At 43.5% G+C, this 25,017-nt stretch overlaps 1 protein-coding gene across 4 annotated transcripts in view; it reads left to right on the top strand.

Annotated features, from left to right (window-relative positions):
• AFF2 (ALF transcription elongation factor 2) overlaps nt 1–25,017 on the top strand; it is a 492,108-nt gene that overhangs the window by 18,135 nt on the left and 448,956 nt on the right. The gene's annotated exons all lie outside the window — the stretch shown is intronic.

Raw genomic sequence — 25,017 nt, forward strand, 5'->3', positions numbered from 1 at the left:
TTTTTCAAACTTATAAAATCCATTAGCGTCCAGGATGCATTCTGGGCCTGCTGCCTGTCTAGAAGTATTTTCAATCGCTTTTGGATTCAGCCCTTTTTCCCTCTTTAATTTTGAGACCCCTGTGTGTTTGGAGGGAAATGTAATCCATATGTTTCTGATTCATTTACACTTAACTCATCAAAACGTTGTTTGTAAGAGCCATTTGATGTTCTAGCAGCGTCTGTGCATTTTAAAAAGTAAGCTTTTTAGAACCCTCCCAGCAGCCCCACTCCCACTTGCCGCGAGAAACGCATGTTTGGCCGAGGGGTAAAACTATGAGGCATAAAGGTCCGACCAGGTCGAGTTCAGTTCTGAATCCCTTAGTGTGCCAGGGGCCTCCAGGTGGCAGGCACTGGGCTGCCATGTTTCTGTGCTGGGTTGACTGGACTTGCTAGGTCACAGGACTCTTTCGGTCCTTCTTAACACTGGCTCAGCTGCCTCTGTTTTGGACGCGAGAAAATGACTTTCTGAGTATATTTAAACTGAGCAGGGAATTGACTCCCCTTAAGCAGAACTTTCATTCAGCTCTTCACAGAGGGCAGGCATTTATCCTAATTCGTCATCTGAAATTAAATGTCTTAAAGTGGAAATAACTTCCATGCCTCAGTTATAGTATGTCTGTTACTTTAGACATTACAGCTTTTGCAAAAATGATTATCGCTTCACCTGCAGTCACTTCGTTTTTTTTTCTATTTAATAAGGAATCTGATATAAAATAATCGGAAACAGTCTTGACAAATCTCTTTGATTGCTGCCGGTGGCTCTGGCCTTTTTCCTAAAGTAATTTGTTTATGGTTACAATTACAAAGCCCTCTGACAAGCCCATTCTGTAATGACCCAAACAGTGCCCCTGAGAAGAAGTCTTTGTGTGGAAGTCAAACAGCTGAGTGAAGCATAAAGGCATCATGATGGCTAAGGGCGCTGCAGTCATTGATCTGTGTGTGGCCTCTACTACGCACTGGAGATGAACTTGGAATAGTCGCGGCCCTAACCTGCTTCCTCCTCACGGGCCGTTGTTTGAGAGAAGCAGGCCTAGGAGCCTGGAGGCAGATCACCAGACCAGGTACCATCCCAGGGGGCCTTCCGATGGTGCCACTGTCACCATCCCTGCCCCCTCTTACAACGCACAGGACGCCTAATTGCAAACCCAGCGCAGCCTCTAGCAATCACTCCAACTTAAGGTACATTCAGGTGTAACTCACTAAAGTTCTGCAGCCCCGGGGGCAGTGGGGAGGGAACACTTTTGCCTTCCTCTTGCTAAGAAGTTCCCTTAAAAAACAGCATGTCTGCTTTCAGAAATTAACACTGAACATATTTCATATGAGATCGTTTTTGTTATCAAGACGTGTTAACTCTCTATCATAAACATTAAGAAGTGCTTAGAACCAAATTATATATTCCTCTGTGTGTGTGTGTGTGTGTGTGTGTGTGTGTGAGTGAGTGATCTTCAGGGATTTCCACCCCTGCTAATGCCAATCCTTGGATTTGTCCTGATGTGAAAGCAAGGGCTGCGTGACCACCGAGGTTCTCAGTTGGGGCCACGTGGAATTGCACGTGAATATTTCAGATCAGGTTGGACCTGATCGTAAATTCTCATTTTTCTACTTTTGAGCATGTGGATTCAGTGTAAAAAAGGAAGAGAGCAGTGAAATGAGTTGTGTCCAGGCCTCCCTTGCGCAGAGGTTGAGAATGGCGTCCCTGGACCAGGCCTCGCTCCCTCCATGACCGCACTCCACTCTCCCCCGTTGCATCCGTTTGCTGCGGAGTTCATGTCATTGCCAGGTCAGGGCAGTAAACAGGGGCAGGGAGCGTCCCACGCAGCTTCTGCCAGGGCACCTTGCCCTCGGTGCTGAGGGCTGCCCAGGCCGCGCAGCTGGCTTCCTTTGGGCGCCTAAAGCCTCCCCGCGCTGTTCTTTTCCTAGGTGTGCCCCGAAAAAAACTAATGCAAAAGAGTCAAACTGTGGCTGCTGTTTGCTGGCCACCTGCGTCCTGATGACAAGAGGAAATCGGGTTGCCCCCGCTGGACCTCAAGTCTTCACTTCTTCTCCAAAAGTTGCAGGTGCACGGTGCGCTATCTTTAACCCCGTGGGCTGTCACAGGGGCCCTTGACAAGGCGCCGCTCACATTTGTGTGGGGCGGGACGACCAGCTCGTCTCCGGCCCATCTGCTGATGGGGACAGTTTCACATTCTGTGTGTTTTCTTGGGCATTTTGTATGAGGAGGTGGGCATGCACTCTCTTGTTTATGGAAACAGGCGTACATCATATCTACAAAGGACTGAAAAAAAAGGCTTTGAGGGGGCTTCCCTGGTGGCGCAGTGGTTGGGAGTCCGCCTGCCGACGCGGGGGACACGGGTTCGTGCCCCGGTCCGGGAGGATCCCGCGTGCCGCGGAGCGGCTGGGCCCGTGAGCCATGGCCGCTGAGCCTGCACGTCCGGAGCCTGTGCTCCGCAACGGGAGAGGCCACAGCAGTGAGAGGCCCGCGTACCGCAAAAAAAAAAAAAAAGGCTTTGAGGGAAAATTTCAGTTCCTTACTACTGGGGGACCATGCTGCATGCTGCAGGGACCTTGTCAGTTTCGTATTCACTGTTTTACTATTTGTTTTAGGGCTACAGTGAGGGGGGTTCAATTTTAAGTGCACATCAGGTCTTTCAAAAGACTTTTAATGTACAGTGGCTGGTGCAGTTCCTTTACATTATAAAATTGCGTAGTTTCTTATGATTCATGTGTATTTCGAGTGACTCAGGCTAGCAAAAAACCCTCAGCAACCCTATTTTATTAAGGTGTCCCTATCTTGTTGATGTGATCATGTTTATATTTTCATTTATTGCAACTTAAGCCTGCTGGCACAATACTCATTTATAAACCATTCCAATACCTTAGTGTAAAGAACCGGGCTATATGATCTCACACACACACACACACACAGAGGCACACCCCCTAATGAAAAGAGAAACTGAGGCACAGAGAGATCATGGAACTTTCCTGAGATCAAATTTTGTGTCGGTGAGAGCACTGAGAAAACATCCCTGAAATTGGAATTCAACTCCAGCCACTAAAACGCTCGCTCCCGGCAGCATCCTTGTGGAATGCAAGGTGATGTGTACGCATATAAATCTTCATTAAGATGGAAGTGAGATATTATTCTGTTAATGTTAATATATATTTTCAACATTAATAACCAAATGAGCAAAATGAGGCCAATAGATCTAGGTTCTGTATGTGATTAACATGATTTATATTCATTTTAAGTGAAAATGTTAAGTCAACTGCATGGATTCCTTTGGATGTGTGATAGTGACATTGTAAAGCATACACGTGCACACGTACCCCATTCACGTAATTAAACCGATTCATCAAACATATTGTTGGAGAATCTCAGAAACGTGTGGGACAGAGGATTATTTAACTCAGAAGCATGTAAACTTGAAAAGTTCGTCAGTCTATTTTCATTATACAATATATGCTCCTCCGTGTATGATTTGTGACAGCGTAAGGACAGATGGCCCAGTGATTTACAACCCTGACTTCCATTATATACCGTGTAGTTCTAGTGAAAATAGCTCTCTTGCAGCACAGATAGAGATGTTAGCAACCATTTATAAGAAAGGTTCTGAAATTCGGATCAAAGTTGAAGCCTACTTGGTTTGATTTCATGCAAAGAAAAACAAATTGGATCGCCTGTTTCTAAAATAATCCCCCAATATTAATCTCTGTTCCTTGGCGGCTTTAAAATTGTGCAAGTTTAGAAGTGAATTATAACTGCTTTGCTTTTCTTTCATGTAGTTCATAGCAGATATTTCAGCTCTGTCACTGCCTCAGAAAAATCCTTGGATTCAGTTCCTCCAGATTGAGAAAGAAATGACAAACTTCTCAGGGTCATCATCTGGGCAGCAGACAATTCTCAAACCATCACCACCACCAAGACCTCACACACACACACACACACACACACACACACAGAGAGAGAGAATTCTCCTCTGTGTACCGAACGCTTCGATTTTCAAAGTGGCTCTTAGCTGTCAGGCAGTGTGATTCTCATTCAAAGCATGGGACACCACAGAAGAAAACCCTTCTCTCTTGCCACTTAAACTTACTGTTAGCATTTCAGTACTGATCTACAACTTGGCTTAAAGTCTGTGTGTGTGTGTGTGTGTGTGTGTGTGTGTGTGTGTGTGTGTGTGTGTGAGGTCTTGGTGGTGGTGACGATTTGAGAATTGTCTGTCTCCCTCCTGTAGACTCTAACCTAGCCTTTCAATTCAAGGTGGGAAGGAGGGTAAAAAAGTACATAAATGCCCCCCAGAGAGAAGAGGAGTCATGTATTTTTGCCTTTCCATTTTTAATTTGCCCATTTTATAAATATTGTTCCAGAAGGGTTTGTATGACTTTATACTTTCCAGAAATATTCTATTTTTGGAGGCTAATGGTTCAGTTTACTTCTCATTTCTTCATTGCCTTTCAGATAAGTACTTCCCCAGGAACTTAGTATTAAAATTTGCCTTTCCAAATGTACCATATGGAATTCCCAAAGGAAATTATTTTTAAAGTGTCAGTCTCACTCATGAATTTGGCTGTAGAATTGAGTTCTTTTCCTAGCGCAACCCCCCTCCCCAATTTAAAACATTTTCATAAATAAAGATACAGAGGGACTAAAAAAGGATCCCCGGATACTTGATTTTCATGCACATTCAGTCACGTAGAGTTTTCCAGAATATTTCCACCATAAAGGGAATGTAGAGACAAAGTCTGAACTGATAAACTTACGACTACATAAGAAGCCAGGTGTACAGAGCACTTTCTCATTCTCAGGGCTGTTTTCATACGGAAACTCGGAGACATTTTATACCCAGGCAGCAGGCAGCGTGTGTGTCTTCTTGACTCCGGGCTGTGGCTGCCACATCACCATTTGGAGCCACGACTTATGAAGTACTCAGTCTACTTGTTGACAACTGTTGTGGGCACCTCTCCCTTTTAAGTGTTGTTCTAAAGTAACGAGTTTTGAGAAATTAGGTCAGTCGAATTTTCTAGTATTTTTGGAATGCAAATTACCCATACAGAAAGCTTCAACTGCAGTTGTAATTGTAGCTTGTTAAAAGTGAAAAACAGAGATGTCAGAATTCTGTTAGGAAGAAATAGTTTGGGTAATATTTTCCTGCTATATTGGCCATGCTAACTGTATAAAGGCAAGTGAGTACAAAAATGTCATTTGTGTGTGTGAGAGAGAGAGAGAGAAAAGAGAGAGCGAGAGAGAGAGAGAGAGAGAGAGAGAGAGAGAGAGAGACAGGTTAGCATCACTGGTTTCTTTTTCTTTCTTTCTATAACCAAACATAAGACATTAAAAGAGCTTTGATTTAAAATCTAAACTACAGCCAATGTCAATATTGTAGAGCTAATATTGACTTTAATCAAAAAGGTCTGGCTAATGTTAAAGCTCATAAAGAACAAACAAAATTGTGACACTTATCACTAAACTACCACTATACAAGTATGTGGGTGATAATCTCAGCTCAGTGAATGAGCTGACTTTCAGAGATAGCAGCGACATTAGTCAGATTGGGGCATTTACCTTATCTATGTTATATATAAATAGTTTATATTTAAGTAATCAAAATGGAAGACTTCATAAATATACGTTAGGTTTTTGGCTATAGATTTCAACACCATCTACCTATAGATATATAACTATAAAGAGATGGATGTAGTAAGTTAACACTTAAATGTTTTTTAGTGTCACTGAAAGGGATCACATCCGAGCCATAATTGTAAAGATTTTAAATGTTAGAAAAACAAGTGAATTGTGAAATCCACAGCCAAAGACAGGAAGACCATTCCGAGCAGTTCATCCAGTTGGGAGGTGAATTAAGGAAGCAACAGCACTTTATTCCGTATGCGTGTATGAGGACCCAGAATTAGTGGGCTTCTTAAGATGGCACGAGGATCTGGAAGTCCTGACTGCTCTGAATGCTCAGAACCTCCGCAGAGCACCAGATCTTGGTTGCCAAGTTCAGGATTTCCATGACTCTGAAATTGCCAAGACACACCAGTCACAACTCACAGAGACAGACCCTTAGATCTAGGGACGTCTGCAGATGTTGCGGAGAGCAATCCCGGTAATCGTTTTGATTAAATGAAATGATCTTCAGTAAGCAAGAAAACGTTGGCAGGAATGGATTCTGATTTTTTTCAGTGAGTTATAATACATTACTATCATGAGTTATATTTATTTATTTTAAAATTTGAGATAATTGTAGATTCATATGCAGTTGCGAGAAATGATGCACAGAGATTCCACGTACCCTTATCCAGCTTTCCACGTGGTAATATTGGGTTGGCCAAAAAGTTCGTTTGGGTTTTTCCGTAACGTCTTACGGAAGATGTGAGAAGTTACGGAAAAACCCGAACGAACCTTTTGGCCAACCCAATAATATCTTACAAAACTATAGTAGAATGTCACAACCTCATGTTTTAGTTTGATGTGTAAGTTTTCTCAGACTTCACCCATGGGGGGCACCTTCAAGTTGGCTCCTGTGTCCTTTTGATCTTTGAGCACTTAATTTCTGGCATAACAAAATAGCTTGAGGCTCCTCGTGTGCTTCTCGGCTACAGCCCTGCAATCGGCCGTTTCTCTTAGAACCCCTAATTCCTTTTATTGGAAAATGGTATTTACAGAACAAGATGGGGGGACCAGGTGTGCTTTCTACTACCAGAGTGTCATTATTTCTAAGGCACTCTGCAAACAGAGCTAGGAGATATTTACGTATGCATATCCACACACATACATACGTACTCACACATCTGTATCTCTTTCTATATATGTCCATCTGTATATATACTAAAATACCATAAGGTCATAGGGATACCACCTATTTCAATCAAACACCACCGCATTGCAGTCTTCCCCCTTTTCTTACTGGTAGCTCCCTTCTCTGAAAGTGAGAAACTTAGCTCTCATTATCCACAATACACTTACTTATTTGTTCAGTCCAGATGTGCTAACCAAGACCACTGTGAAAAATTGATTCAGGCAAGAGTCATTGTTGGAGTCTAAAGACAGTGGATGAAAGTAGGAGGAGTGATGAGATATTTACATCATTTCTAAGTACTTCCCCATAAAACGTTGATTAATTGCAAGAGAAAGAAATGGTAACTGACAGTACAGAAACCTGGGAGATAACCATCTTACCCAAATGACCAAACGTGCCGTACCGTGCCTTGTATTAAGACAAGTTGACTTCATATGCCTCCTGATGTGAGGTATTGAAAAGGACACAGCATCACTTCTGCTAAACGTGCGTCACTGGAATCTAATCCTGAAGAAACCTCAGACAGCAAACCCAAATTGAAGAGCATTCTACAAAATAAGTGACCTACATTCTTAAAAAATGTCATGGTCATGAAAAACAGAGAACAGAAGAACTGGCCCAGGTTGAAGGAGACTAAAGAGATATGACAACTAAATGAAAGGCATAAACCTATATGGGCTCCTGGATCTTTTTTTTTTTTTTTTTCCTATAAAGGATATTGTTGAGCCAATTGGCAAAATTTAAATAAAGTTAGTAGATTCTATCTAACAGGGTATCAATATCTACTTCCTGATTATTTGATAATTGTATTGTGGCCATGTAAGAGAATGTTCACATTTTCTGGAAATAGACACTGAAGCACTTAGAGGTAGAGGGCCATCGCGTCTGCAACTTCTACTGGGTGAAGGATGCGTATGTATGGGCTTCTGTTGAATATTCTTGCAACTTTTCTGGAAGCTTGAATTTTTTTCAAAATAAAAATGTTTTACAAAAGAGATGAGAAGTGTTGTTCTCCCTCCCTCCTGGTCCACACATTTGCCTCTGTTGTTTTCTGGAACGTTAATAGGGTCCTTTCTAAACCTATCTGAGGCCGTCTCGACTGCTTGCCTTTTGGCTCAGACGAGTTGGCCTCCAGATCCCATTTCTCTTGTTGATTTCATGTCGCTCCTGACTGCAGAAAAACAATTGAGGGACAGTGTACACATCGACCCTGTGCCTACCTCTCTACCAGCTTTTCAGTGACCACTTGCCTCTAGCTGGCCCCAAAGTGATGCTGCTGCAAACCATAGGTAGTCCTGCAATTGCAGATTTCACCTTCCTCAATATGCAAGTAACAGTTTTGCCAGGGGAGAGAGCAAAGACCATGGTAATTCACTTTGCTTCTTAAGTTCACCTCTAGGAAAGGAAGAACAAAGGAGCCGATAAAAACTGGAGAGATTTGTTAATTTGTTTATTAGGTATTTGCCCTCACAGGTATATCTCACTTTATGTATTCTCTCAACTTTGGGAAATCTTTAGCACATTAGTAAATTGTATACTATTTTTAAGTTATTGTGTTGGGCTTCCCATTTAAAGTGGAACTGAGATAAATACTTTTGTAAAATGAGTCATCCCTTCCTACTTCTGACAAAAGAAATCCTCGTGGAGTTCTTGGTGTCCAGCCCGAGACCTTAGACAAACTCCTGGTCACAGGTCTTGAAATGTAGAGAGTGGAGAAGTTGGTGCTGGGCCTGATGTTATGGGAATCGTCTGGATCAGGAAAGCTTCTAGAACTGGGCGGTGGGGGGAGGGCAGAGCCTTCCCAATAACATTTTGGATTCCTTTCGGTTCATTGTTTTTTTTTTTTTCTAAGTAGCTATAATTGTTTAAAATAATGAATATTTAGAAAAGAAACCATTGGTCCTCGACTCACTTAAAGCAGTGTATTTAAAAAGCCACATGGATGTTATTTTCATTCAGAAAATTACACAGCTGGCTATGGAATCTGCTTCAGCCCCAGCACGTTGAACGCAAGTGGCCCCGATTTGTTTTAGAAGAGCATTGTCTTTTGGGTAGATATCTAGCACATCCATACAGATTCCATTCAAATGATTGAAGTGGAAAATACCACATGCTGATAAATTCTTTTAAAGACTTTCCTTCTGCAGCTTCTTCAGTTTTCTTTCTCTGCTCATAAAGTAGAAATTCATAACCTCAAGTTATATGGATACAAATTTTGTCCGAGATTCCACATCTGAAATCCCACTCAGTATCAAGATTTCCACACAAGCCACTGAAAAGCAGCCGACCGGCTCCAAGGGTATCAGAAAATCCTCGCTAGCCCAGGGCTGGGGGAGTGAGGGCCACGGCCAGCCCCCAGACCCTCGCCATCTCACCGAAGCTTTCCTTCAGTCTCCCTTCATCCTTCACCGATGACAGGTGGCCACGTCGACTAGGAGTCATGAGGCCTCGATGGATCGTAGCGATGAAGCTCTGCCACCCGCCGGCCCTGGGCCTCAGCTTCTCGTGGAGGATCAGAGAACTTCTCAGGCACCTTTTCTGTTTCTGTGAAATGGGGCCTTTGTACACAAACACAAGGTACAGATAAACACAGCCATGGCAACTGGCTGATGAGGAAATGAGTAGACTATGGCTGTGTTGACATTTCTGTTTTCAAACCTAATCATTTGTTTGTTTAACTGATGGTTGTTAACATATCAGAACGGAGCTTGAGAAAGTGATAAATCAGGTGCGTGTTTATTCCGTTGTCTTTGATGCGAACTGATTTTTGAACATCCACCTTTTGATGCGCACAGATCCTCCTACGGGGTGCGAGGAGGAAATGAATTATGCCCCGAGTAGGAGGGGTCCCACCACATGGCAACGTGCTTTGAAGTTTTGGGCACCCTCACGACCAGGTTTCCAAACCGAAGAATGAAGCATCTTGGAAACCCACCGAGATGTTCCTAAGCATTACCAGGTGGTCTCAGAGATTGTTAAAACAAAATTGGAACGTCTTCCTTCACCCGCTGCTTCCCCATCGCTTTCATTCCTGGCTCACGGGGTGCATGTGGCTGTTGAACAGGTTGATACGCAAAAGCGCCAAGAAACGTGCCCAGCAGGTGGCAGTAGCCGGGCCTTCCTCACAGGGCTTTGGGGAACATTCGATGAGTTCACACATGTAAAGTATCTCGAACAGTTCCTGGGTCATACTGTGACTGTTCTCAGGTCATCTGCGGGCAGGTTTGCTGCTCGTTTCAACGGAAGAGTAGATGCTCGATAAATGGTAGCTATAATTATTCTATAATCTTATGCTTAGCACCTAATAAGTCTTCAATACATATTAGCATCATTACTGTTACTGCACTATGGAAATAGCAAGGAATCTCCCATTTGGTTGGGCTGAAAACATTTTCCAACGTAGATGACCGGGCAAGTGTCGCCAGTATATTTATTCCCCTCCCACGTCCGCCTCTTTTCATGAGAATTCACTGTCTGCATTGAGGTCTCCTGGCTCTGGTTGCCCTTCTTGGAAATTAGCTCCCCTTTTAGCCTGCTTGCAATGTCTAGCTGCATTTCCCTATGTCGCCAGCAGGGGCTGACGACTAACACTCGGCTTTCAGCCTCAACGTTTTTAAGATTAGAAGCTTGGAATTCAGGGAAACAAATGACTGCCATACTTAGCCGATGATGGAACTTGTGTGAAATGAATTGGCCCACGACAAGGCATGCCTGTAGGTGTGCTACCCTGCCTATTTCTGTGAGAGTATTTAAAGCGTAAAGCCTCCTGCTCTTGTTTGTTCGATCACTTAGCAGATGTTTGAGTGCCTACTATCTTCAAGGTGCTCAGCTGAGTCCTCTGGGGACCGATGATAAGGAAAAGTAGAAAATAGACGTTAACCTCACCCCGGGTTTTTCCTTTGCTATAGACACACACACAGGAAAAATGGTTTTCATGGTAGTTCATTCAGAAAAATAGAACTTCTGTCTATTAAAACAGACTTTCTTTATTAAAGGTGTATCAGAAAGATTAAAGCAAAGATAGTAAAAGTCTGAACATAACACTCAAATGGACCTTGGGATGACGAGGTGGCAGTGAACCCAGATGCCACAATGTCCTCCCATCCCCCATGTGAAACAGTCTTCACAAAGCACTGATTTTTCTAGGAGGACTGAATATTCAACTTCACAAAAGAAGGCAGAAATAAAATGACCAAATAAAATGAACGATCTGAATATTTTCCTACTGTATCTTCCACGTAGCAGTGATACGCGTCTCACTTTTCTAACCTGTCCGTTACCTTGTACCTTAAATAGAAAATACAGTATTCATCAGCCTCACCAGGAACGCTCCCATGAATTCCACTGGGCCAAGAGGAATGTGAATATGCATTCATTTGTGCATGACCACTTTCTATAGGGAAAGCATGACATAGAGGGAGGAGCGTGGGACCTCAGTGCGCCTGAATGTTTTCATCTCTGTGATGGGGTTGTTCTGAAGGCCCTAGGAGTGTAGGTGGAAAGAGCACTTGTAGACTCTGAAGCAGCACACAAATATAGAGGGGTGGTTAAGGGGTAGTGTGCTTTTCCAAGTATTGGTTTTATATTTGGAAATATTATGGCCATGCAGCATCTGTCCATCTGTATAAGTTGGAAACATTTGTATTTTTATTACCAGGGATCAGATGTTTGGTTGCTTTAAGAGCTACACAACTCGGCTAGATTTCCTCAACTTTTAGTTTTATTTATTTTTTATAATGCCTGTGTACCCATGTGGGAAGAATAAGTATTTACAAGAGATCACGAATTGCCCTTTTAAAAAACATAAAATATTGGACTGGCGTCTGCCTGTCTTATTTGTTCAAGTGTTGTCAACACTCTTTGAAGGTGGTTTTTAATCAGTCCATCATCATCACCAAAAAGTACATCATTGAAATCTAGATTTAGTAACACAGCAAGGCAGGACATACAAATTGACATTTGTACGTTTTTTTAATTCCCATTTTGTACAAAGCTAACTTAAGATGCCAGTGACTCACAAAACATATTGTTTAAACATGTTCAGATTACTAACAGACCATACTGTTATGCCTTTTAGATTCCAATAAACCATATGAAAATGCTAATTATTGAGTCTACATTAATTTGTATAAATTATGCAAATTGAGTAGCAATTAAACACTACTGTGGTTGAGGTGGATTCCATGCTATTTTTTAACTTAATGTTGGACTGACATAGACTCTGTTCACTAAAATAAATTGTTTTATTGTTGAGTGTTTACAAAGCAATTGCTGATGGTAATTGGCTATAGATGACACTATTGTGCATTTCAGTAAGATTTATTTCACCATATGCACCACAACCAAAACACATACAGGAAGAACGGTCAAGGACGGATTTATGGCATTCATTCAGAAAAAAACAGAGCTTCTGTCCATTAACGGAGGCATTCTTTATGAAAGTTATTTTACAAAGATGAAAACAAATAAAGATAAATGGAGAGTACTTAGAGAGATGTCGTTAAGAATATTTGAGAGAAGTAGAGTGTAGCAAGAGGTCAAGGCATCTCATTCAGTCTTTCGAGTAGAATATTAGGAAGTAATTGTAATTTTGGATGCCTCCTAGGTATGTGGATGAGAAATTCAGCCCTGATTTGGTCAAACCAGTTGTGTGTGCTTTTGCTCTGGTACACAATGGTTTTTCCCAAATCACTTAGAAATAATTTAACCCCATAGCGTGCCTGGACGTGCTCGTGTGTGTGTGTGTGTGTGTGTGTGTGTGTGTAGCAGTGAATGGCACACCATCATCGTACTCCATCAAACATGAGTTAAATTAAGTGTCGGTGTCTTGGGAGCAGCTTAGCCAATTTTCAGTGGTGGTTCCCAGAAGGCTTACTCTGGAAAACCTCATCTCAGCCCATTTCTCTGGCAAACAGGAATCTGCAGTCATGTTCTATTACTGCTGAACAGAACTCAAGGCCAGCCATCTTTCTGTCTCCGAAATTCAGGTTGTGTTTTGCAGATGCAAAGGTTAAACACGTTGGCGCGATAATTATGAGAGGAAAATAAATCCTTCCTTTTGCCAAAAATTATTGCGGGAAGGAGTGTGTAAATTATGATTTGCAAGTGTGGTAATGGCTGTAATGTTGAAAGGTGGCATTGTGGTGATGAGTAGATCATGTCAGCCTTTGGTAATGTATTTCACTTTAGTTTCTCTAATGGGCAATGAATTGGGGGAATCTAGATCCACAGCGAGTGATCTTCCTGAGAGTTTAACCAAAATAAAGAGAATAAGTTATGGATTTTCCACTAAGGTCATATTTATGCCATTATTCTAATAAGAACTTTAGTAAGACAAATCTACAAGTTGATTAGTTTTACTGCCTTCATAAATTTATTTTCCAGAATCTCCAAACCGATTTTCATTTGCCTTCGCTTAAAATACATCAGCGCTCTGAAACATTTGAAGAGTAAATCATTACCTTCAGTATTTGTTACTTAATATCTTCCTAATGAATGATAAATCTCCTAAGGATTTTTTCAGTTAAAATTTTGTGGTTTGACATACAGCTCAGTAAGTCCTTTGGTTTTCTTTTACAAACCGCACTTAATTGTAATCCCTGTTGTTGCTTTTGCCAGATTTCCCTTTGTCCCGGCTAAATCCAGTGGGGGGAAATGAGGTTTTAGAGCAAGGTAGGTCTGGACTTTGAACATTTCATTCGCACTAACTAACTAGATCATGACGAGCCAGAGGATTCGAAAAGAATTTTACCTCCAGCGAAAGAGGTGCAAATCGGGATATGGGTCAGAGCTTTGTTGCATCCCTCAGATAGGATGGCTGGGTGCAATGGTGGGCCAGCCCTGAGCCAAGAGACCAAAGACCTCTGTCCAGGACCAGCTTCCTGGGTTTAGGCAAGTTGTTCAAACTCTCTGTGCCTGCGTATCCTCATCTGTGGCTACCGTGATGATCATGTGATACGCATATGGGAAAGCTCTTTGCAAACCTGAAAACGATGTGTAAATGGCATAAATTATGACTTCGTTAACAGAGCAAGGTATTGAAAAGCTGGCATCACGTGTTGGTTCAAGGTCAAACTCTAGTGCCAGTCGGCACTCCCCCCGTTGAGATGTGCAGCCATGGATGTGTCAGTTCTTTTTTTTTAAAATTTATTTATTTAATTAATTCATTAATTCATTCATTTTTGGCTGCCTTGGGTCTTTGCGCACGGGCCTTCTCTAGTTGCAGCAAGCAGGGGGCTTCTCTTGTCGTGGAGCACGGGCTCCAGGCACGCAGGCCTCAGCAGCTGCGGCACGTGGGCTCCGTAGTTGTGGCTCGTGGGCTGTAGAGCACAGGCTCAGCAGTTGGGGCGCACGGGCCTAGCTGCTCCGCGGCATGCGGGATCCTCCTGAACCAGGGCTCGAACCTGTGTCCACTGCGCCGGCAGGTGGACTCCCAACCACTGCGCCACCAGGGAAGCCCGATGTGTCAGTTCTTTTGGCCTCACTTCCCGCATCTGTGAAATAACAGAGTATCCACCTCATAAGATTGTTGTAAGGATTGAACCAAATGTTGTCTGGCATGTAAAAGGCACTTAAGAGAGGTTAGCTGTTACTACTGGGACACATGGTATTAATGATGACAGAATAAAAATACTTCTCGTTTGGTAGGTGCTAGATGTCTGATAAAGTTTTCTTTCTTTTGTATTCATTGTCTACTTACCAGAAGTTTAGATCCTCACAACTTTATCGAATTCTCTCGGCCATCCTAGACTGGCCAGTGTAGTTCTGTTTTGTTTGTAAATCAGGGATCCCATCTCGTGAGCTGCTCACTCAGTGGAATAGGACGGCCCCGCCAGTGACATCCTGAGAGGCTGTGTAGAGAAATGATAAAAGCGTGGCTTTGTGGTCAAAGAGACATGGATGCAGACGCCTACTCTTCCACTTGCTGGCCAGGTGGCCTTGGAAAAGCTGCTTCATTTCTCCGAGCCTCAGTTTCCTCATCCATAGAATGGAGGTAACTCATGGTACCCAAGTCATGGGGCTCTTGATTGCGAGGTAATTGACACAGGGACTTGCCATAATACTGACTTTATCATGACGGCTGCTACCGTCATCACTGGTTGTTCTTCTGGAGACTGGCATTTAAAAGCCCTTCATAATATGGTCTAGCTCCATCCTTTCTTTCTCTATACATCGACATTTTTAAGTATAATTATGTCCCAAGTATCGCATGGAACATACTTATACTGCTAAACAATAATTTATTGTTCATCTGAAATTCAAGTTGAACCTGGCGTGCTGTACTTTCGTTTGCCACATCTGGCTCCCTGACTCGTACGTGTGCCCTTCCCCCACTTCCTCACCTCCGTCCGGGGGTGGAAGGACCTCTGGGAAGGCAGAGCTTCCCCACCTCCCCAGTCTCTACTTAAGGAGCTTCTCAGGCTCCCCATTGCACCATTGTGGCAGAAATATTTTTTATTCTTTTCCTTTATTTCTCTAGCTGAACATTTCTTTCTTCTTGCTTCTCGAAAGTGCAGTCTATAGAAGATCAGAGGCCCCCCACCCAGTTTCCCCGGCTACCAGCCTAAGCCTCCAGCCCGCTCACTGCCCTGCCCTGCCCTGCCCCACAGCCCTGGAACTCTCTCTGCGCTCCCCGACCCCCTACCGCCAGCGCATCCGCTTTTCTGGTGGTGTGACCAGCATCGGCATGTCAGAAAAGCTCCCCTGTGTGATGCCCATGTGCAGCAGGGTGGCAAAGAATTGCTAGGCCCCTGCTGCCAGCTGTTCCTTCTGCCTGGAGGGTCCCCCTCATTCCCATTCCCACGTTTTTTTTTCCCATCCCTGAAGACCCTAAATCATCTCCCAGAGACCCTCATCGCCACCTGCCTTCCATGGGCTACTTCCCCCGTAATTTGGGGAAGCCTGGAGGTCCAAGGGTGCCAGCTGGGATCAACTGTCCCTTCCCCCAGTGGATGCCCCTAGCACAGTGCTGTTGGCATCACTGAGGCCCCAACCCACCAAGAAGCTACTAGAGACAGAAACTCGGTATAACTTCTCTCAGTATTTTTTCATGAAGAAACTACTGCAGATGTTTACTAATCCTTTTATCTCAAACTAAAAGAATTTTTAACAACCTGTATTAACTTTATTATAAAGAGAACAATAAATATCTTCATAGACACCATTAAGTCATATCAGGCTTTGGTTTTTCATTTCACCTTGTTACCCCAGGTCCTATAAAAGCTGTTTGGAAACCAAAAGAGAAGACGTTGACCTGGCCTAATTATTTGCTTCCCTTCTGTGAACTTTGGGGATTGTAGTCTCTGTATGCGACTCCTAGATACCCACTATGATATCTGTACTTCTGTTTAAAACAGACTAAGCCAATAGAAAATAAAAGGATCTTTACCCATCTTAGTGCACAGTGAAATCTGAATCTATAGCTTGCAGTTGAACCTACTTTTTTCCCCCAAAGCCTTTGAGGGCTGTTAGTCTGGTGTAAACAATTTATTGTTAAAGTCTTGGAATATTTGCATTTTAAGGAAAGAAAAATTTAAGCTCGAAACTTTGCTCAGAAAAGACGAGTTTGGGCAGCTAGCGCCCTTGCATGCTAAGGTACCTCTTCAGAGACGACGAATACTTCGGGAATTCTCTGTTTGCTACCATTTAAATAGTAAAATGGCATATGTGTCTGTCTTGCTAACTTGGGTGAAAACATCTCCGCCTTTGGGGACCCTCAGCCGAGGGAGGCTGGCCCCTGAAGGGCTGCAGACTGGCTGGGGGCTGAGATGTTTTAGAAAGACAGACGTGGAAATGACAGATCAAAATATCCTTTGTGTGTGGGAGGTTTTTCACATAGTGAAAAGGGGAGCTGTCTTAATAGAAATATTTTAATACATTTACGTCCACCTTGACCATGAGAAATAAATTTAATAGTCCTGAAATTAAATGTTTTTGCTAACTAGCCTCTTATTATAGCACCTCATCAGCAATTACTCCGTGTGACCTGGAGGCGTGGAAGTAGCCCAGGACCTCTAAGAGTGAGAAGGCTACATTCGGGCCAAGGTTCTGCCCCTGAAAAGCTGTGTGACCTTGGACGGGCCCTAGAATAACGATGGCAGAGCTCGCATCTCTCTGGACCTCAGTATCCTGAGCTGTGAAATGCAAATGATAACCTTTGCCCTGTCCACCCCACAGAGCTTGTATAATGCTCAAAGGATATCACGTGTCTGGAGAACCATGCATACACAAGCATGGGTAAGGTGCGCTACCACTTAAAAAAATATTTTGGTAAGATGTCTGAGCAAATTTAACGTAAAGTACAAAAACAGTGAATTATTCAAACGTTAGGGAGAAGTTGATTTTGTTTCTAAAGGTAGTCATGGAACTGAAAAGGCTTGTGAATATCCTGCAAGCAAATTCAGTAGAAATGGCAACAGATGTCAAAGAAGAGGTTTGGTGAACTGGGGAGGGACAGTGCTTAGGAGAGAGGGACGTATAAACAGGCACAAACGTTTTCCGAGCACCTGGACCCTAGGTTACGAGAGATCAAAGATAAGGCTTTCCGAGATGATTTACACGGTCCAGGCGTAAGCCGCTGAGAGCCTGGCCTGCGATGGTAGTTGTGGGATTCGAAGGGAAAGGAGGAGAAGGAGATTTCTCAATTCTGATTTGCCCAACGTGTTCTTTCTGGCGAGTGCTTACATAATCGGACCCCCTTGGATCCTGCCATGGCGCTCCAGGGAAAATAACACGCAGCGGCGGTTCTTGTTTATTTCCAGGAGCTTTTACTGAGGTCCGTGCGCCGACCGTCCACTGGCGGGGGCCTTGCTTCTCCTCCCCGCTGCTTAGCCCACAGCTGCATAGAGAGCTCGGCTCATTTGGAGACGTGGGGATAATGAGGGTGCCCCTTTGTCCTGTCCTCCTGAAATGAAGCGCTGAGAGCAGAGGGGGAAAAGGCAGCGGCTTAGTAAGGAGCAGAAATGGCCCCATCAGTAGCATCGGGATTAAACAATCCTCTCATCTAATGGTAGGAAATGAGGCATTTTCAGCGAGGCAAGCTCTGATAGCTGTATCCTTTTGGTGCCTCACAGGACGTGTCGGGGTGTAGGTGGTTTGTAATGAAGTAAGTTAAGAAATAGACCCAGACGTGGACCATCTTTCTCCTCCCCAAAAAGGTGGCCTGCACTGTGATTAGACCAACCTCCCACCTACTGTCAGAGTCTCTTAGACAGAGACAGTGATGGACATTTGACTCAACCCAAGAAAAATTACCCTTTCTAATATAGGACCTGTTTACCAAGGATTGAAATCAAGCAGATGTTATGGAGCATGTATTGAATGCTTGCCGTGTGGAAGGCACTGGACCTCACCCAGTCCCCGGACAGCTAGAAACATGCAGATTGCCGGGCCCAGCCCCAGACTCTCTTGATTCACTGGGTCTGGGCTGGGACCCTGGAAGCTACATTTCTAACAAGCTTCTAGATGAAGCCCATGCTGCTGGTCCCTGGATGCACTTGGAATAGCAAGGCTGAGGAGCCCCTGAGTAGCACCGATGTGCTTCTCAAACTTTGTGCTAAACAAATGCAGGTTGCGACTCAGTAGATCCTGAGAACTGTTTAAGCAAAGGCTACTGATGTGCTCACTGGAACAGTCTGATCTGTCAAGAATAGCATTGAAAAAGAAAACCAACCCCCGATCCCCAAATCGCTACCACTCATGAATCCTTACATGGGCAAGGTCTTGTGCTAACTGCCCTGCATGCCTTATCCCATTTAGTCCTGACAAGAACTTACGAGATGAAGACAATCCCCATTTTACAGATGAAACAACTGAGCCTCAGAGCGATCACTCAGGTCACATAGCTAAGGAAATTGTCGGCTCCAGATCTGAACCCAGGTGTGGCTGACTGTGAAGTCCCGTGACTGCTCTCTGATACCATACTGTTTCCTTTAATAGCTACTCAGTATTCACTCTGAAGACATTCATTTGATATTCAAACTATCTGCCCTCTGTCAGTCATGTCCCTTTCTGGTCCCTCTTTGACATGTTCTCTGCTAAGCAGAATCTTTATGGCTCCACACAGATAAACAGACAGCCTCTGCCAGCTAGATTTTTTTTTTTAATCCTCCAATAAGCATGCGGTGGATTATAGAGCTGTAATTTTTCTTAAACTCTGGGCAGTCTTTAAATTTAGTTTGTCTTAGGAAAGTTATGGGCAGACAAAACAGTATCATTTATTAAGCCTTATTATGTACCTTGTGCTTTCCTATCTGTTTTCTTTTATAACTCTCTTTACCACCCCGAAGGTAGGAATTATCCTCCCCATTTTACAAATGACAACTAGAGACGTTACTGACCCGCTCAGCGTCATACAGCTAGAGAGAGACTGAAGTGTGATCGGAAGCCAGCTCTGTGGGATTCCAAGGCCGTGCTCATTCCATTATGTCCTACTGCCTCTCAGTTTCCTCATCTGTGAAATGGGTAGAATAAGAGCCATTACACAGGCAAACCATAATACCTGGCATTCACGAGGTGGTCAATACTGGTAGCTACGTATTGTTTTTATTATTTTGATGAGACTCAGCGTGGACTGGAAGCAAAATAGATCCACAGAAATTCTCCACCACAGCCCCCACTCCTTCCCCCACCCAAGACTCTCTAAGATTGAAATATACCCTACCTAGCCTACAGTTTGGACGTATGTGTCTTCAGGTTAGTAGCTTTCACTCTTGCCCTCACAATTTCAAAGAGTACCATTTGCTTCCCATTAATGAAGGGCAAATGCCACATGTCACTTTGAAAGTTTCAGTGTTAGATTCTGTCTGTACTCCTGGTTTAGAAGGACAGGATCTGAGTCGCTAGATATAAGACATCGTTTCTTTCCTTCTCTCATAGCCCTCCACACCAGCTTGTTTCAATTAGAAATAACTGTAAGGCATCTGCCAGAAATATGTGCACTTTCGTTAATCTGGGGTTACTCAAGAGAATGGCGAAGCGGTTTATATATTACATTTGCTAATAAAGAGAAATGTTAAATATAAACAGCATTTCAAGATGAGGACGAAAATGAAAGACCTAAAACCTTACCAGGTGCAGCTGGTTCATATTTACGTTGCCAGAAGGAGGGATTAGGGAAGCGCTGCAAACGCACAACACCTTCTGAATTCTTAAAATTAAAGGGACAAATCGTTATCTGCCACGAGCTGTGTGCCAGAGGGGGAAACGCTGACAGTGTCAGCAGGAACAAAGACCGTCACTGACCAGCTGAAGATTGACTTGTTTTTTCATTTTCTCTGAATTTAAAAAACGAATCCCATTAAATTGCATTATAAAATAGGACCAAAATATAACAAAGAGAAGCCGCTGCAGTCACAGATGCTAAGTTTATACTCCCCACAACAGAGATCGTCCTTGAGTATAATTCACATCAACCAAGCCCCTATCCCGGAGTAGACACCACTTCCTGGGAGCTTAAGGAAGCATTTTGGGTAGCTGCTCTCCCCGTTGGTCTCAGGCCACTAGGGTCCCATTCAGTTAGTTATTGCTTCAGGACACTTAGGGGTGCCCTAGTGAATGAATGCAGCTTCTAAAACATCCTAACTTCCAGGAGTAGCTTGTGCACCAGGAAAATCGGCTTCATCCTAAGCCGTGCCAAACGCATGCCAAGAGATGCTTTGGAAACTTCCAGAATCTTGTTACTTGCAGTGTAGAGCTGGGAAGCAGCCATACTTGGTACGTTGGTTAGTAAGAATCACTGACATCCCTGACAAAAGCCACACTGCCTTCTCACTGCTAGTTTCCCTCTCCGTAGCCAAGATGTGCAGGAAAAAAAAAGCCGGGGGGGGGGAAACACCCAAAGAAAAAGCCTGGGGATTTGACTACATAAAATTTAGGTCCTTCTATGTAACCGAAATTAGAGACAGATAAAATGAGGAAATATTTGCAAAGAATGTTACTTTGAAAAACCGTAAAATGTGAAATATACTATATGTTAAATATGAAAAAAAGGTCTGAAAATTTAAGATCTTTCAGCTACACCAGATGCTTTTGAAAAGAAAGAACTCAGTCATTCAAACAGCCTGATTTTATGAAGTGACATTTTAGATTATGATATGACATTGCAGATCTGACATGATTGTGCTAATTGTGAGAAAATATGCTACTTTGATCAGAGTAGAAGGAAGGAAATAAAAAGACATTGTGGTTCAACTTGTAATAAAGAGCAGCTCATCCTCACAGCTTTTTGATTGTTGCCATAGTTATCTCTTCAACATGGCACGTACAATACAGTTAACGTGGCATTACCAGTAGCCTGTTGCGTGCTTATTGTTAAAAGGAATTTAACATACAAGCTTTCGTATGGGTGGTTCTCCTGATTCCGATTCCTCGCGCTGACTGGCATGAGACAGGAAGCTGGACTGTATTTAACTGGTTTTATTGTGACGTGACTATGATGGATGTGACAAGGGTCTCTATTATTCGCTGGGGAGCGTGGCCGTTAATGAAGCCATTAGCTGAGCTAAGGGAAGTGAAGAAAATAGGGAAATTACCATTATTCTGAAGCCATTAAGTTGTAATCCACCACTTTCTCTCCTTACTGAAAAAGGCATCTTCTTTTTAAGGCCTTCCTGACTGTCCTTTAAAGATTCATTAATTCATTAACTTTCCAAGGAGATGGGGGTGGATGCCAGAGTTCACATTGGAAGCAGTCCGGCAGATCATATTACCATTATGCCGGTGTCTGTGTTCATTGCTGGACCACATCAGGTTAATTTTAAACAAACCGCAGTGCGGCAGATGTCGTTCAGTTCCGTGGGTAACAGAAAGAGCTGCCATTTGTAGAGGATTTCACGGAGCTGTTTCATGCTCAGGACATGACCTGACCACAGGACAGGCACTGTGGTCCCCTCTTTTACAGACAAGTGAACCGAGGCTCAGTGTGCCTGAACCACCTGAGGAGTGGCAGCCAGCTGGGCGGAAGTGGGTTTCACACATCCATTCTCGTGGAACTTGTGCCTTATGACTTGGGCTTTCCCCGTGTATATTCTTTACCGGAAAAGTGAAACTAACCTCCAGTGAGCACAGCTCTTTGGAAAATGAATGACTTGTGTCGTATTCTGTGCTAAGTGTGTGCCACCAGTCTTTAGATCTCTCTGTAGCTGGAGCTAGCCAGGGCTTGGCATATTTTGTTAAACAATGGTCGCGTGCTAGTTCTGGCTCCGTGGGGCATAGTCTGCTACTTCTGCGTTTATTTTGAGAAGAGGCATTGCTGTGTGTGCGAGTCATAGACGCAGCACCAGGAAGCATGGCCTGTGGGTTGTTTTCAGTTGCCTCCAAAAACGTTTTTTTTTCTTTTTTTTTCTTTTCTCAGTCAAATTGAGTGAAGTCTACTTCTTGGCAAAGCAGAGTGTCCTTAAAGGCACAGGCCTGGGTCCTAAGCCCTTAGTAAGTCACCATTTCCCAAGCCGCATTTAGAACACTTTCTCCTTTAGAGGGACGGTGCAGTCAATTCCATGCTCAGTCCTTGACGTACTAAGGACGTTTGCCCCCCGGAACCTGGGTCTCGGGTCACTGATCATAGCATGCCCCCAGATGGATGCATCTTCAAACCCATTAGTGAAGGTGTGTTGCACATACAGTGATTACACACTTTAAGGTATGACTTAAGCTCCTCTACCCTGGGGCATTGTTCTTTAGATCTCCTAAAAGGGAGGCAGATCTGCAGCGCCCCCCTTTGGTTGGCATCCATCCGTGCACACACGTGCCCGCGGGCTGAAGGGCCTCATAGGACGGAAGGAAGTGGGATGGGAACTGAAACTCAGAATATTTCTCATCTTATTTTTATGAGTTTCCCTGGGTGGGAGGGGGCGGGGAGGCGAGAGCCTAGCCCTGAGTAGAAACTTGGTACGTATTTGTTAAAGGAATGCCTGAAGAGGAAAGGAACACTGGTGAGAGTTCATTCAGCTGTCGGTGGTCTTGGGGGCCATTCCCACCTTCTTTCACCAGTGAGTCCACACATGGAAGTGGAACTTGGTCCCCACATCACAAGGTGGATCACGCGGGGTAGAGCTGTAATGAAATCTCCCATTCCTCTCAGGTGTGAACCCGGCCACCTGGCCTTGGCATTTCTGTGTGAGTTAGCGAATGCTTTCCTGACACCTTCCTGGCAAGTCTTCACACGATGCATGGCAGAACCGGGGCTGGAATGCAGGCTTCCTGAATCCTAGACCCTGGTTATTCAAAGCGAGGTCTGTGGACCAGTGGCACCAGCCTCATTCGGTGTAGCTTGTTAGAGATGCCCAGCGCGGGTCCCGGCCAGACCCCGTGAGCTGCCGGCAGTGCACGAGATCCGCAGGTGATGCAGACACTCGGTGCTTTAGTGCACGTTGGTGATAAAGCTTGACGTCCATGGAAACATAAATCTTATATCAAATGAGCAAAGATTATGTCCTTTTGCTTTACTTTTTGCAAAAGAAGAGACAGGGAGCTGATCTTTTAAAAAATTTTATTTTGTATCAGAGTATAGTTGATTTACAATGTTGTGTTAGTTTCAGGTGTACAGCAAAGTGATTGTTATACATATATCCATTTAAAAATTTTATTTTATATTGGAGCATAGTTGATTAACAATGTTGTGTTAGTTTCAGGTGTACAAGAAAGTGATTCACTTATACATGTATCTACATATATCCATTCTTTTCCGATATAGGTTATTACAGAATATTGAATATCGTTCCCTGTGCTATACAGTAGGACCTTGTTGGTTGTCTATTTTATATAGAGCAGCGTGTAGATGTTAATCCCAAACTCCTAATTTATCCTTTTCCCCCACATTTCCACTTTGATGACCATAAGTTTGTTTTCTATGTCTGTGAGTCTGTTTCTGTTTGGTAAATAAGTTCATTTGTAACTTTTTTTTTAGATTCCACATGTAAGCGATATCATATGATATTTGTCTTTCTCTGTCGGACTTACTGCACTCAGTATGAGAATCTCTAGGTCCATCCATGTTGCTGCAAATGGCATTATTTCGTTCCTTTTCATGGCTGAGTACTATTCCACTATATATATGTACCACACCTTCTTCATCCATTCATCTGTCGTTGGACATTTAGCTTGTGGGAGCTGATCTTGACTGAGCCCCAGTACCTGAACGTGCTTGGTGTGTTAGAGATGCGCTTGCCAACCTTCCAACTACCCTGCAGGATAAGCAGTGCCTTTCTCATTTTATAGACGGGGAACCGAGGCACAAAGCAGCATGCCCATGGTCCCAGGGGAACTGGCAAAGCTGGGGTTTGAACCCAGTTTGGTGAGATAAGGTTCTAAAGCCTTCCCAGGACGGCACGCCGTAGGAGGGAGCAGAGAGAGGTGATCCGGAAAAGATGGAATCACCTAGTTCTTCAGGGGACATCCCTGGAGGAATGATGTCATTGTTGTTATTTACTAGCCCTAATGATTAGAGTGATATTTTTTATAGCAGCTTTCAGATCTGCTGATAAACGTGCAAGAATTGTTATTTGGTGGTATTGTGAAATATCGCATTGGGCTCTAAAGGTGTTTTAAGGTTAGATGCTTTGGCTGAGTGCTCAATTATCTGCTTGTCTTACTTTCCACTCTTTATGAACAGGGTTAAAGTAACAAGGTTAACGTAGGTGATCAAACCCTTTGCTGCCACCATCTCTATCACTTATTTGTTTTTGTCCCTCCATGGTCCGTGAAGGTAGAAGTCTTTTAAGCCACAACATCTAATTACCTCCCCTGGGAGGGAACTGGAAAGACAAAAGAAATCGAAAAGGTCAAGTCTGTTTAAGCTGATGACTTGCCACAGTCTGAGGTGAGGTTGTCACTTTGGAAATTGGAGTGAATGGTCACTAAGCAGGGAGCCTCCCAGGGCCACCCTCTGCATCAGGCATTGTGTTTTATTTCATGTCCTACCTGCCCAAACTCATTCTATGGTTACATTTTTCCTGAACAAAATACTTATTGGTTTAAACATAAACTAACCCTTTCCAAGTTCAAATAATTTTGGGATTCCGTGTTTGCATTACCCACATGACTTCTTTCTTATACTTCTGACTGTTTCTTAAAAGCATCTCAGGTGGGAAATGACTTGATGCCCTAAGAAAATAGGTGGGTTTCTATCCTCTCTTTTTTGGGGGGGACGGTTTCTTCCTCTGGGACCGAGTGAGAGTCTC

The sequence above is a fragment of the Stenella coeruleoalba genome (genome assembly GCF_951394435.1).
Source record: "Stenella coeruleoalba genome assembly, chromosome: X".
Lineage (NCBI taxonomy): Eukaryota > Metazoa > Chordata > Mammalia > Artiodactyla > Delphinidae > Stenella > Stenella coeruleoalba.